The sequence below is a fragment of the Diceros bicornis genome, chromosome 17 (assembly GCF_020826845.1).
Source record: "Diceros bicornis minor isolate mBicDic1 chromosome 17, mDicBic1.mat.cur, whole genome shotgun sequence".
NCBI lineage: Eukaryota > Metazoa > Chordata > Mammalia > Perissodactyla > Rhinocerotidae > Diceros > Diceros bicornis.
The window spans coordinates 60,117,496-60,130,939 of record NC_080756.1 but is presented as its reverse complement, the minus strand read 5'-3'; the positions used below and the strand labels follow the sequence as shown (position 1 = coordinate 60,130,939).

General features: G+C 36.3%; 1 protein-coding gene across 6 annotated transcripts in view; it reads right to left on the bottom strand.

The window, feature by feature from the left end:
* ERC1 (ELKS/RAB6-interacting/CAST family member 1) overlaps positions 1-13,444 on the bottom strand; it is a 544,778-nt gene that overhangs the window by 6,593 nt on the left and 524,741 nt on the right. The window lies entirely within an intron of this gene.

Here is a 13,444-nt window from a genome sequence, read left to right as displayed (position 1 = left end):
AGAAACATAAGATAGTCTTCCTGTTTGTTTAGGAGCAAGTTCATTTCTAACTTCCTATTGTTTTAAACACTCTTTGGCATGTCTTCTCAAACATAAAACCAACATTTATTGAGGGCCTACTATGTGCTAGGTGCTGAAAGATTAATGGATTTGGTGCTTGCCCTGAAGACCCATTTAGGTTAATGGAAGAGACAAACACACTAACAGATAATTACAACCCAGTATGGTAAGGACCGTAACTGAGGCATGTACATGTGCTACAGGGGAAGACATAAGAATGACAGTTTCATCCTGGAGGAGTCTGAGAAGATGTTACTAAAGGCAACATGTGATCTGGATCTTGAGAGCTGAATAGAAGTTTGCCTGGGAGATCAAAGACAGAAGAGGCTTTCAAGCAGATGAAACAAATGCAGATCCGCAGAGCTATGAAAGGGCTTGGCACAGATCTGGGGAAGAGTAAAACATTCAATTCGGTTGGAGCATAAGGTAAGGGGACTGGGGCAGAATAATAGGAAATGAAGCAGAAGACACAGACTGAGGCCAGATTGTGTATGTAAAGCTAAGGAGCTCAGATTTAATCTGGTTAAAACAACAACAACAACAGTAAGTCCAAGAGTTTTTAAAATGTGCGGTGACATGATTAGCTTCATTTTCTTAGAAGATAAGTACCAAGATAAAAACACGTGAGATTGAGTGGAAGGAAGAAAACGTCAAGGGAGGTTATTGTTACAAGCCCAGGTGAGATTTACAGAGGGCTAAAACTAAGGTAGGTCGGGGGACGTGGAGAGGAACAAATGGATGTGGGACTTTCCAAAGGTAGGACAGATAGGAGGTGGAGTTAAGTGAGAGAGAATGAAGAATAATTTTGACAGTTCCAGCTGCAGAAATTAGACAAATAAGATTGAAAACACAGGAGGCAGAGCAGGTTTTAGGGAAAGAGGGAAATTAAAAACTGAGTGTAAAGTGTAGTTGATAACATAGGCTGCCTGGGTTTCAATGTCAGCTCTGCCAATTATTAGTTTGTATGACCTGGACCTCTCTGAACCTCAGTTTCCTCATTTGTAAAATGGAGTAATAACATTTATACAGTTGTTTTAAGGACTTAATGTTTTAAGGATTTAGTGCAATGTACTGCACTTTAATGTAAAGTTAATGTAATGTAAAGTTGTTACTGCTGTTTTTATTAAATAGATAAGATTACCCAGAAAGAACATGTTGATTAAAAATCCAAAAGAATCAAGTTTTAATTACACTGTTGATAAAATCTAGATGCTCTAAGCCTGGAATTAGCATGCTACTTCTTCAAATATATCTAAGAGTTGGGAACAGATTTAGTAATCTTCTTTCTGGTAAATATTGACTTTAGTCAATTTACAAAGACCAGGACATACAAGGGTCAGATTTAGACCACATTAAGTCTTGGTGCATCTCAAGGTCTGGCTGAGATGAGACAATATATAATGATAAAAGGGACACTCCACCAAGAAGACATATCACTTATAAACATATATGCACCCAACACAGGAGCACCAAAGTACATAAAGCAACTATTAACAAACCTAAAAGGAAATATTAACAATAACATAATCATAGTAGGGGATCTTAACACCCCACTTACGTCAATGGATGGATCATCCAGACAGAAAGTCAATAAGGAAATAGTGGACAAACGAAAAACTAGACGAGATGGACTTAATAGATATATAGAGAGCACTCCATCCAAACACAGAAGATTACACATTCTTCTCAAGCATGCATGGAACATTCTCAAGGGTAGACCATATGTTGGGAAACAAGGCAAGCCTCTATAAACTTAAGAAGATTGAAATCATAACAAGCATCTTCTCCAAACATAACGCTATGAAACTAGAAATCAACTACAAGAAAAAAACTGGGAAAGTGACAAAGATCTGAAGACTGAACAACATGCCAATGAACAACCAATGGATCACTGAAGAAATTAAAGGAGAGATCAAAAAATATCTGCAGACAAATGAAAATGAAAAGACACCATGCCAACTCATATGGGATGCAGCAAAAGGGATCCTGAGAGGGAAACTTACAGCAATACAGGCCCAGCTTAACAAACAAGAAAAATCCCAAATAAGCAACATTAAACTACACCCAACAGAATTAGAAAAAGAAGAACAAACAAAGCCCAAAGTCAGCAGAAGGAGGGAAATAATAAAAATCAGAGCAGAAATAAATGAAATTGAAACAAAATAACAGTAGAACGGATGAATGAAACAAAGAGCTGGTTCTTTGAGAAGATAAACAAAATTGACAAACCTTAGCCAGGGTTCTCACTAAGAAAAAGAGAGAAGGCTCAAATAAATAAAGTTAGAAATGAAAGAGGAGAAATTACAACAGATACCACAAAAATACAAAGGATTATAAGAGAATACTATGAAAAACTATGTGCCGACAAATTGGACAATCTAGAAGAAATGGATAAATTCTTAGACTCATACAACCTCCCAAAACTGAATCAAGAAGAAATAGAGAATCTGAACAGAACAATCACAAGTAAAGAGATTGAAACAGTAATGAAAAACCAGCCAAAAAATACAAGTCCAGGACCAAATGGCTCCTCTGGAGAACTTTACCAAACATTCAAAGAAGATTTAATACTTATCCTTCTTAAACTATTCCAAAAAATAGATGAAGATGGAACAATTCCTAACACATTCTACGAGGTCAACATCACCCTGATACCAAAGCCAGACAAGGACAATACTAAGAAGGAAAATTACAGGCCAATATAGCTGATGAATATAGATGCAAAAATCCTCAACAAAATATTGGCAAACCGAATACAGCAATACATTAAAAAGATCATACACTATGATCAAGTGGGATTTATACCAGGGACACAGCGATGGTTCAACATCAGCAAATCAATCAATGTGATACAACACATTAACAAAACAAGGAATAAAAACCACATGATCATCTCAACAGATGCAGAGAAAGCATTTGACAAGATCCAACATCCATTTATGATAAAAACTCTCAACAAAATGGGTATAGAAGGAATGTACCTCAACATAATAAAGGCCATATATGACAAACCCATAGCCAACATCATACTCAATGGGGAAAAACTGAAAGCCATTCCTCTGAGAATAGGAACAAGACAAGGGTGCCCACTCTTGCCACTCTTATTCAACATAGTACTGGAGGTTTTTGCCAGAGCAATTAGGCAAGAAAAAGGAATAAAAGGAATCCAAATAGGCAAAGAAGAAGTGAAACTCTCCCTGTTTGCAGATGATGTGATCTTACATACAGAAAACCCTAAAGAATCCATTGGAAAACTATTAGAAATAATCAACAACTACAGCAAAGTTGCAGGGTACAAAATTAACTTACAAAAATCAGTTGCATGTCTATACTCTAATAACGAACAGAAAGAGAACTCAAGAAGACAATTCCATTTACAATTGCAACAAAAAGATTAAAATATCTAGGAATAAATTTAATCAAAGAGGTGAAAGATCTATACAACGAAAACTATAAGACATTACTGAGTGAAACTGATGATGACATAAAGAACGGAAAGATATGAATTGGAAGAATAAACATAGTTAAAACATCCATACTACCTAAACCAATCTACAGATTCAATGCAATCCCAATCAGAATCCCAATGGCATTCTTCACAGAACTAGAACAAAGAATACCAAAATACATATGGGGCAACAAAAGACCCCAAATAGCTAAAGCAATCCTGAGAAAAAAGAACAAAGCTGGAGGCATCACAATCCCTGACTTCAAAATATACTACAAAGCTATAATAATTAAAACAGCATGATACTGTCACAAAAACAGACACACAGATCAGTGGAACAGAACTGAAAGCCCAGAAATAAAAACCACACATCTATGGGCAGCTAATCTTCAACAAAGGAGCTAAGAACATACAATGGAGAAAGGAAAGTCTCTTCAATAAATGGTGCTGGGAAAACTGGACAGCAACATGCAAAAGAATGAAAGTAGACTATTTTCTTTTGCCATACACAAAAATTAACTCAAAATGGATCAAAGACTTGAAGGTAAGACCTGAAACTATAAAACTCCTGGAAGAAAACATAGGCAGTACACTCTTTGACATCGGTCATAGAGGGATCTTTTTGAATTCCATGTCTACTCAGACAAGAGAAACAAAAGAAAAAATAAACAAGTGGGACTTCATCAGACTAAAGAGCTTCTGCAAGGCAAATGAAACCAGAATCAAAATGAAAAGACAACCCACCAGCTGCGAGAAAGTATTTGCAAATCATATATCTGACAAGAGGTTAATCTCCATAATATATAAAGAACACACACAACTGAACAACAAAAAAACAAACAACCCGATCAAAAAATGCGCAGAGGATATGAACAGACATTTTTCCAAGGAAGATATACAGATGGCCAATAGGCACATGAAAAGATGTTCAACATCATTAATTATCAGGGAAATGTAAATCAAAACTACACTAAGATATCACCTTACACCCGTTAGAATGGCTGTAATCACCAAGACAAGACAAAAGATAACAGATGTTGGAGAGGTTGTGGAGAAACGGGAACCCTAATCCACTGCTGCTGGGAGTGCAAACTGGTGCAGTCTCTATGGAAAACAGTATGGAGATTCCTCAAAAAATTAGAAATACCTTATGATCCAGCTATCCCACTACTACGTATTTATCCAAAGATCCTGAAATCAACAATTCAAAGGGCTTATGCACCCGTATTTTCACTGCAGCATTATTCACTACAGCCAAGAAGTGGAAGCAACCCAAGTGTCCCTCGACTGATGACTGGATAAAGAAGATGGGGTACATATATACAATGGAATAGTACTCAGCCATAAAAAAAGACAAAATTGTCCCATTTGCAACAACATGGATGGACCTGGAGGGTATTATGTTAAGTGAAATAAGCCAGAAAGAGAAAGACAAACAGTGCATGATTTCACTTATATGTGGAAGATAAATTAACACACAGACAGAGAGAACAGTTTGGTGGTTACCAGGGGGTTTGGGGGTGGCCACAGGGGGTGAAGGGACACATTTATATGGTGACTGACAAACAACAATGTACAACTAAAAGCTCACAATGTTATAAACTATTATGTTATCAATAAAAAAAAATCATGTGATCACCTCAATAGATGCAGAAAAAGCATTTGACAAAATTCAACACCCAATTATGATAAAAACTCTTAACAAAGTGGGTATAGAGAGAACATACCTCAGTATAATAAAGGCCATATATGACAAGCCCACAGCTAACATCATACTCAATGGTACAAATCTGAAAGCTTTTCCTCTAAGATCAGGAACAAGACAAGGATGCCCACTCTTGCCACTTTTATTCAACACAGTATTGGAAGTCCTAGCCAGAGCAATTAGGCAAGAAAAAGAAATAAAAGGCATCCAAATTGAAATGAAACAAGTAAAACTGACACGATCTGCAGATAACATATTATATATAGAAAAATCCTAAAGACTCCACCAAAAACTGTTAGAACTAATAAACAAATTCAATGAATTTGTAGGACATAAAATCAATACACAAACCTGTTGCATTTCTATACACTAGTAAATAACTCAGAAAGAAATATTAAGAGAGCAATCCCATTTACAATTGCATGAAAAAGAGTAAAATACCTAGGAATAAATTTAAGCAAGGAGGTAAAAGACCTGCACGATGAAAACTATAAGACACTGATGAAAGAAGAATATAAAAATAAATGGAAAGATGTTCCGTGCTCATGGACTGGAAGAATTAACATTGTTAAAATGTCCATACTACCCAAAGCAAGATACAGATTTCGATGCAATCTCTATCAAAATTCCAATGGCATTTTTCACAGAAATAGAAAAAACAATCCTAAAATTTGTATGGAACCATAAAAGATCCCAAATAGCCAAAGCAATCCTCAGAAAGAAGAACAAAGCTGGATGCATCATACTCCCTTGATTTCAAACTATCTTACAAAGCTATGGTAATCACAACAGTATGGTACTGGCATAAAAACAGACACACAGAACAATGGAACAGAATAGAGAGCCCAGAAATAAACCCACGCATATATAGTCAATGAATTTATGACAAAGGAGTCAAGAACATACAATGGGGAAAGGACAGTCTCTTCAACAAATAGCGTTGGAAAAACTGGACAGCCGCATGCAAAAGAATGAAACCACAATCTTACACCATACACAAAAATTAACTCAAAATGGATTAAAGACTTGTATGTAAGACTTGAAACCCTAAAACTCCTAGAAGAAAACATAGGCAGTAAGCTCCTTGACAACGGTATTGCTGATGATTTTTTTGATTTGACTCTAAAAGCAAAGGCATAAAAAGCGAAAATAAATAAGGGGGACTACATCAAGCTAAAAAGCTTCTGCACAGCAAAGGAAACCCAATACAATATGATCTCACTTATGTGTGGAATCTGAAAAAAAAAACCAAAAAACAAAATGAAAAGGCAACCTACTGAATGGGAGAAGACATTTGCAAACCACATATCTGATAAGGTGCTAATATCCAAAATCTATAAGGAACACATACAACTCAGTAGCAAAAAAACAAACAATCTGATTAAAAAATGGGCACAGGTTCTGAAAGGATATTTTTCCAAAGAAGACATACAGAGGGCCAACAGGTACATGAAAATGTGCTCAACATCACTAATCATCAGGGAAATGCAAATCAAAACCACAAAGAGATATCATCTCACACCTGTCAGAATGGCTATTATCAAAACACAAGAAATAACAAGTGCTGGCGAGGATATGGAGACAAGAGAACTCTTACACACTGCTGGTGGGAATGCGAACTGGTGCAGCCACTGTGGAAAATAGTATGGAGGTTCCTAAAAAAATTAAAAATAGAACTACCATATGATCCATCAATTCTACTTCTGGGTATTTATCTGAAGAAAATGAAAACACTAACTCAAAAAGATATACGCACCCACATGTTCACTGCAGTATTATTTACAATAGTCAAGATATGGAGGCAACCTAAGTGTCCAATGATGAATAAATGGATAAAAAAAATGTAGTGTGTATATATACACACACACACACAATGGAATATTATTCTGCCATAAAATAGAAGGCAATTCTACCATTTGCAATAAAATGGATGGAACTTAAGGGTATTATGCTAAGTGAAATAAGACAGAGAAAGACAAATACCATATGATCTCACTTATGTGTGGAATCTAAAAAAAAAACAAACAAAAAACAAACTGAAATCATAGATACAGAAAACAGATTGTTGGTTGTCAAAGGTAGGGGCCTGAAGGGTGGGCAAAATAGGGGAAAGGGGTCAAAAGGTACAAATTTCCAGTCATAAAATAAAATTAATAAAATGTTATGAATTGAATAAAAAATATAAATATATAAAATAAATAAGTTATGGGGATGTAATGTACAGCATGGTGACTATGGTTAATAATAACATACTGTATATTTGAAAGTTGCTAAGAGAGTACTTCTTGAAAGTTCTCATCACACACACAAAAAACTTCTGTGTGGTGATGGATGGTAACTAGACTTATTGTGATCATTTCATAAGATATACAAATATTGAATCATTATGTTGTACACCTGAAACTAACACAATATTATATGTCAATTATATCTCAATAAAAAATTATAAAAAAATTATACTGTGAAAGTACTAGAAGCAAATTTAGGAGCATGTTTTACAACTTTGGGCTGAGGGACAGGTAAATGCTTTTTATTTTACTTTTTTTTGGGTGCAATGGACTGAATGCTTATGTCCCCCCCCCAATTCATATGTTGAAATCTCAATCCCAATGTGATGGCATTTTAAGGTGGGGCCTTGGGGAGATAATTTGCTCATGAGGGTGGAACCCTTGAGATTACTGCCCTTATAAAGAAGAGTTCAGAGAGCTAGCTAGTTGTCTTTCCACCATTTGAGGATACAAGGAGAAGTAGGCAGGCAACCAGGAAGAGGGCCCTCACCAGAACCAGACGACACTGGCGTCATGACCTTGGACTTTCAGCTTCCAGAATTGTGAGAAATAAATTTCTGTGGTTGATAAGCCATCCAATTTATGGTATTTTGTTATAGCAGTCTGAACTAAGACAAGGGGTAATGCTTTTAAAAAAAGCTATAAAAGGAAAAAAAAAAAAGGGCAAATTTGACTATACAGAATTTTAAAACATTTGTATGAAGAAGAAGAGACATAAGTTAAATTAAAATACAAGTGATGGCTTGAGAAACATTTATAATAAATAAGACAAAGAATAAAAAGACAAAGGATTGATATCAACATATTATGAAAGTAACTTAATAGAAAAACAGGCAGAGGATATGAACAAAAAACTCACAGAAGAAATACAAATGGCTAATAAGCACATAAAAAATACTCACCTTCATTAATAATTAAAAAAATCCACATTAAACAAGATGCATATTTATTTTTCCCCTATCACATTGGCAAAAGTTTCAAAGATTGTTAACAATCAGTGTTGGTAAGGATTTGGGGAAGTAGGTACTCTTACTAGTATTAATGGGAATATAGATTGGTGAGCAATTTGATCTTATTAACCAAATTTAGTTGTATATATCCTTTGACTAAATAATTCCACTTTTAAGAGTATATTCTATAGAAAGAGTATATTCTATATTCAAGAATGGGGGCCGGTCCTGTGGCGTAGTGGTTAAGCTCTCACGCTCTGCTTCGGCGGCCTGGGTTCACAGGTTCAGATTCCGGGCATGGACCTACACCACTTGTCAGCCCACATGCAGTGACCCATACGCAAAGTAGAGGAAGACTGGCACAGATGTTACCTCAGGGCTAATCTTCCTCAAGCAAAAAAAGAGGAAGATTGACAATAGATGTTAGAATCCTCCTCAGAAAAAAAAAAAGAAAGAAATTCAAGAAAGCAAGCACAGTATGTTTATCAAGGCAATTTGTAAGAGCAAAAATTTACTAACGACCTCAGTGTCAAACAAGAAGTGAGAGAGATCTTTATGTCTGGACCTATATATATAAAATGTATGGAAAGAAAAACACAAAACTATGAAGAGTGGTCAGTTTCAGTGGATGGAAGGACTTTTGATTTTACTCTATATACTTCTGTACTGTTTGATTTAATATCACAAGCAACATAATTTTATGATAAGAAATATATATATAAATATATAATATAAATATTCAAAGCTGCATGTAATTTAAAATGTGTAATTCTTATATTCTAAGACACTGAGAAGGGACAATAGAAATGTATACAATATTAATTCAAAAAGCATTGACTTATTTGCCAACGAAAAAGAATAAGTTCTGATACATTCTATAAACATGAATCACGAAAACATTATGCTAAGTGAGAGAAGCCAGTTACAAAAGACCACATATTATATGACTCTATTTTTATGAAATGTCCAGACTAGGCAAATCTAGAGTAGTTTAGTGGTTGCCTAGGGCTGGGGTGGGATGGGGTGATTGGAAGTGACTGCTAATAAGTAAGGAATTTTTTTTGCAATGGTGAAAATTGATTGTGGTGATAGCTGCACAATTCTGAAAACATACTAAACCTACTGAATTGTACAGTTTAGACAGGTGAATTGTATGGTGTGTAAATTATATCTCAATAAAACTGCAAAAAAACATTGATACTCCATGCAAATGCAAAGCACAGTGTAGTAAATGCCCACAGAGAAGTATGGCATGCTGCTGCCTTCCGTGTGGGCAGAAAGAAGGAGGAGAATGAGGGGAAAGTTTCTTGAAGAATGTGGCAGTTGATATTGGAGGACAGAAAAAGAGTCATCCAAATGGAAAACTAGTATGAGCTAAAAAGGCAAAGAGGAGGAAATGCACTTGGCTGTTCACTGCAGTCCAGGAACACAAGAATTACTGGGTCTTGACAGAAGTAATACCAGCTCTTTGAGAGTGACAAAAGGCCCCTGGGCTGGCCAGGTTTGGGCACTCTCCCTCAGAGGACCCCCTTCCACTATACGGTTTCAGTGAAGCCACACCTAGGGCACTGTGTTCCACTTCACGTACCTCATTAACAGAAAAATGGAGACAAACTGGAATAAGTTCAAAGAAAAATGGCAGGCAGGATTAAGAAGCTGAAAGGATCATTTTATGAGACAGGATTAGAAGAACTAAACAGTAGACCTGAACTAACTGAAAATGAAGGGGAGGGAACGTGATTATTACCTACAAAAGTCAGGAGGGTGTAAACAAGGAGCGGGATGAGTGACTTAGCACTGGAGGAGGAAGTATAACTAGAAGTGATGGGAAAAGATTAGGGGAAAAAACCCAGAGGTAGACTATAACGCTTTTTCCAAGGTGTAATGAATGGTTTGCCTGGGAAAAGGTATTTAAAAATAGAGAGGATCTGAAGAATCAAGAAGTTTTGAGACGGAAGTGCTCCGTCATTAGCCGGAGTTGCTTTCCGTCTGGTAGGCCTTTCTCTGTTCTCCAGGGATTATGCAGAGTTTGCATTTTATCTGAAAGCAGTATTACAGGTGGGCATGGCTGAGCAGGGAGAGATTTCTTCGGCACTTGATCCATTATATGCTAAAATTTCCTGTCTTGAAAAAAATCTCAAAGATCAACCTTTCTTGTGAAATTGGAATTACTTTTAAAACAAGGATTTCTATTTTGACTTTGAAATGCAAAGCTTTAGTCATTCTGAAGTCAAAGGAGTACAGGAACGTGTTGTTAAAACTTTTAGACCACTTACGGAAAAAAGGCAACACAAAGTAAGCAAACTAAAAACTTAGATGTGTTATATACAGCACAGGTGTGAAAACAAATCTTGAGATGGATTAGTATCTCGTTATTTTAAAATATTTCTTTAGCATGCACATCACATGTAAAAAAGGAAGTTTTTGTATGGCTTCGGTAGGCAGCAGTCCTATGGATAAATCGGGAAAGGTGTATTCTAGCTTCTAAAAGGTAATTGACCAGACCTCACTCAAGATATTCTTGTTCCCTCTCCGCCTTGCCCACTGCCCATACCCACCCCATCACGCTTGCCTATCTGTCTCTCACCTCCTCCCGAAAGAAAGGCTCATTTAGACTTAACACTAGAAAATAATTTCCCCAAAAATATAAGCATGTAATATTTGGAATCTAATGAAAACGCTTATTACATCCTAGCTGCAGTGAATTAAATCCTTCTCTCTCCCTCCTTCCCTTCGTGGTTAAAGCTACAAATCCAAACTTAGACTGAGTAATCCAACAAGAGCTTCCATTTCCGACTCTCTACTTTCTGAGATTGGCAGGCTAATTCCACCACTGCAAGTACTACAGTGAAAAATATTGTCTTCTCATTTACTTTCTTAAAAACAACATAATTGTACCTAGCACATAAGTTTATATGATCCCCTCTCTAGATATAAAGATGCAATTTTCTGTGTCTGTATTGAAAGCTGTGCACCTAAAGACAAACAACAACAAACTTAAAAACACTTCCAAAGTAAAATAATTCCCACTAAACTGCAAAACAAATTTGTTTCCAGAATCCTGCAAGCTTCTGTAACTTAAGCATTAAATCCCATATCTCAGCACCTTAGTTTCCTCTCTATCTAAAATATCTACTAAAATTTTACTACAAAATTTTCTTCAAGCCTCTTGGGCAACTCAAAATTTAGTGGAGAAGCCCCTTTCTACTAAACCTTAATTTAACTAAGATACTCTGGAGGAAGGAACTATTGGAATAAGAGATGTTCAGGTATGCACCTCCAGTAGAAAAAACATAAAATAACATGCTCTGCATTATTTACAATAGCCACGACTTGGAAACAATCTAAGTGCCCATCGACAGATGAATGGATAAAGAAGATGTGGTATATATACAACAGAATACTACTCAGACACAAAAACGATGAAATCTCACCATTTGCAACAACATGGATGGATCTTGAAGGTATTATGCTAAGCAAAATAAGTCAGATGGAGAAACACAAATACTGCATGATTTCACTCACTTGTGGAAGATAAACAAAACAATAGCAATCAAACAAACACAAAGATACAGAAAACAGATTGGTGGTTACTAGAGGGGAAGGGGTGGGGGGAGGGTGAAAGGGGTAAAGGGGATCATTTGGAAACTAGACTTTTGGTGGTGAACATGATGTAATCTATAGAGAAGTCAAAATACAATGATGTACACCTGAAATTTATATAATGTTATAAACCAATGTTATCTCAATAAAAAAAAATGCTCTGCTAAAAGAAATAGGGATTTGAAAATGTGGATCAGGATGACCACGAGGGCAGCAAGTCCTGCTTCTCCAAATAGCCTACATGTGGGGTCTGGTGCTATTAGTGGCAAAGGGCACAGCACTCACAATGGCTCAGGACTGTTCACTGTATAAGCAACCCGAGTCTGAGGAAACTGTTCCTAAGGTAAGGCAGCCACGAAACATCCTGTCTCAAAGTGACCCCACAACACTCCTTATTTCAGCCTAACTTGAGCCACCCTTCCATGTCCCCGTCCCTTCAATTAACTCTTGTGTTTCCACCCTCTCCCCTCCCCTGGTCTTTCCCCATGGTTTCAGAGGGCACTCTCTTCCTGAAAATACCTTTTGAATATGCATCTCTCACAAGCTAGTATGAATTTTTCTCTTTATTTCACCATCAAACATCTCAAAAAAATAGTCTACATTTGCTACCTCTGTTTCTCATTTCCCTCCGTAACATCTAAGAATTTAGTTTTTCCCATTTCACTGAAATTGCTCTCTCAAAAGGTCACTAAACTAAGACCTCTACATTGAAAACTAGAAAACATTACTTAGAGAATAAAAAATATCTTAAATGGAAGGATACAACATGATCATGGATTGGGAGACTCAATTAATTCTGCCCAAACTAATCTATAGATTCAATGCAATCCAAATCAACACTTTGGCAGGTGTGTGTGTGTAAACTGACAAGCTGATTCAAAGTGTAAGTGGAAATGCAAAGAACCAAGAATAGCCAAAGCAATCTCAAAGAACTAAGTTACAAGAAAAACATGAAGAACTATCATGAGGAAAAATACTACTATAAAGCTATAGTTATTAACACAGTTTGCTACTGGCATGAGGACAGACATATAGACCAATGGAATAGAAAAGAGAACCCAGAAAAATGGCCCAAATCTGGGAATAATGCAAATGTCCATCAACAACTAAATGATAAATTGTGGTATATTAATACAATGGAATACCATACAGCAATGAAAATGAATGAACCATACCTATGTCTATCATAATAGATGCATTTCATAAACATGATGTTGAATAAAAGAAGCTAGACACAAAAGAGTTCACACTGTATGATTCCAGGTATGTAAAGTTAAAAAATAGGCAAAACTCATCTGTGGTGTTAGAAGTGAGGTAACCTTTGGAGGGTGGAGTAGCGACTGGAAAGAGGCACGACAAGAGGATTCTGAGGTGCTGGTAATGTTCTGCT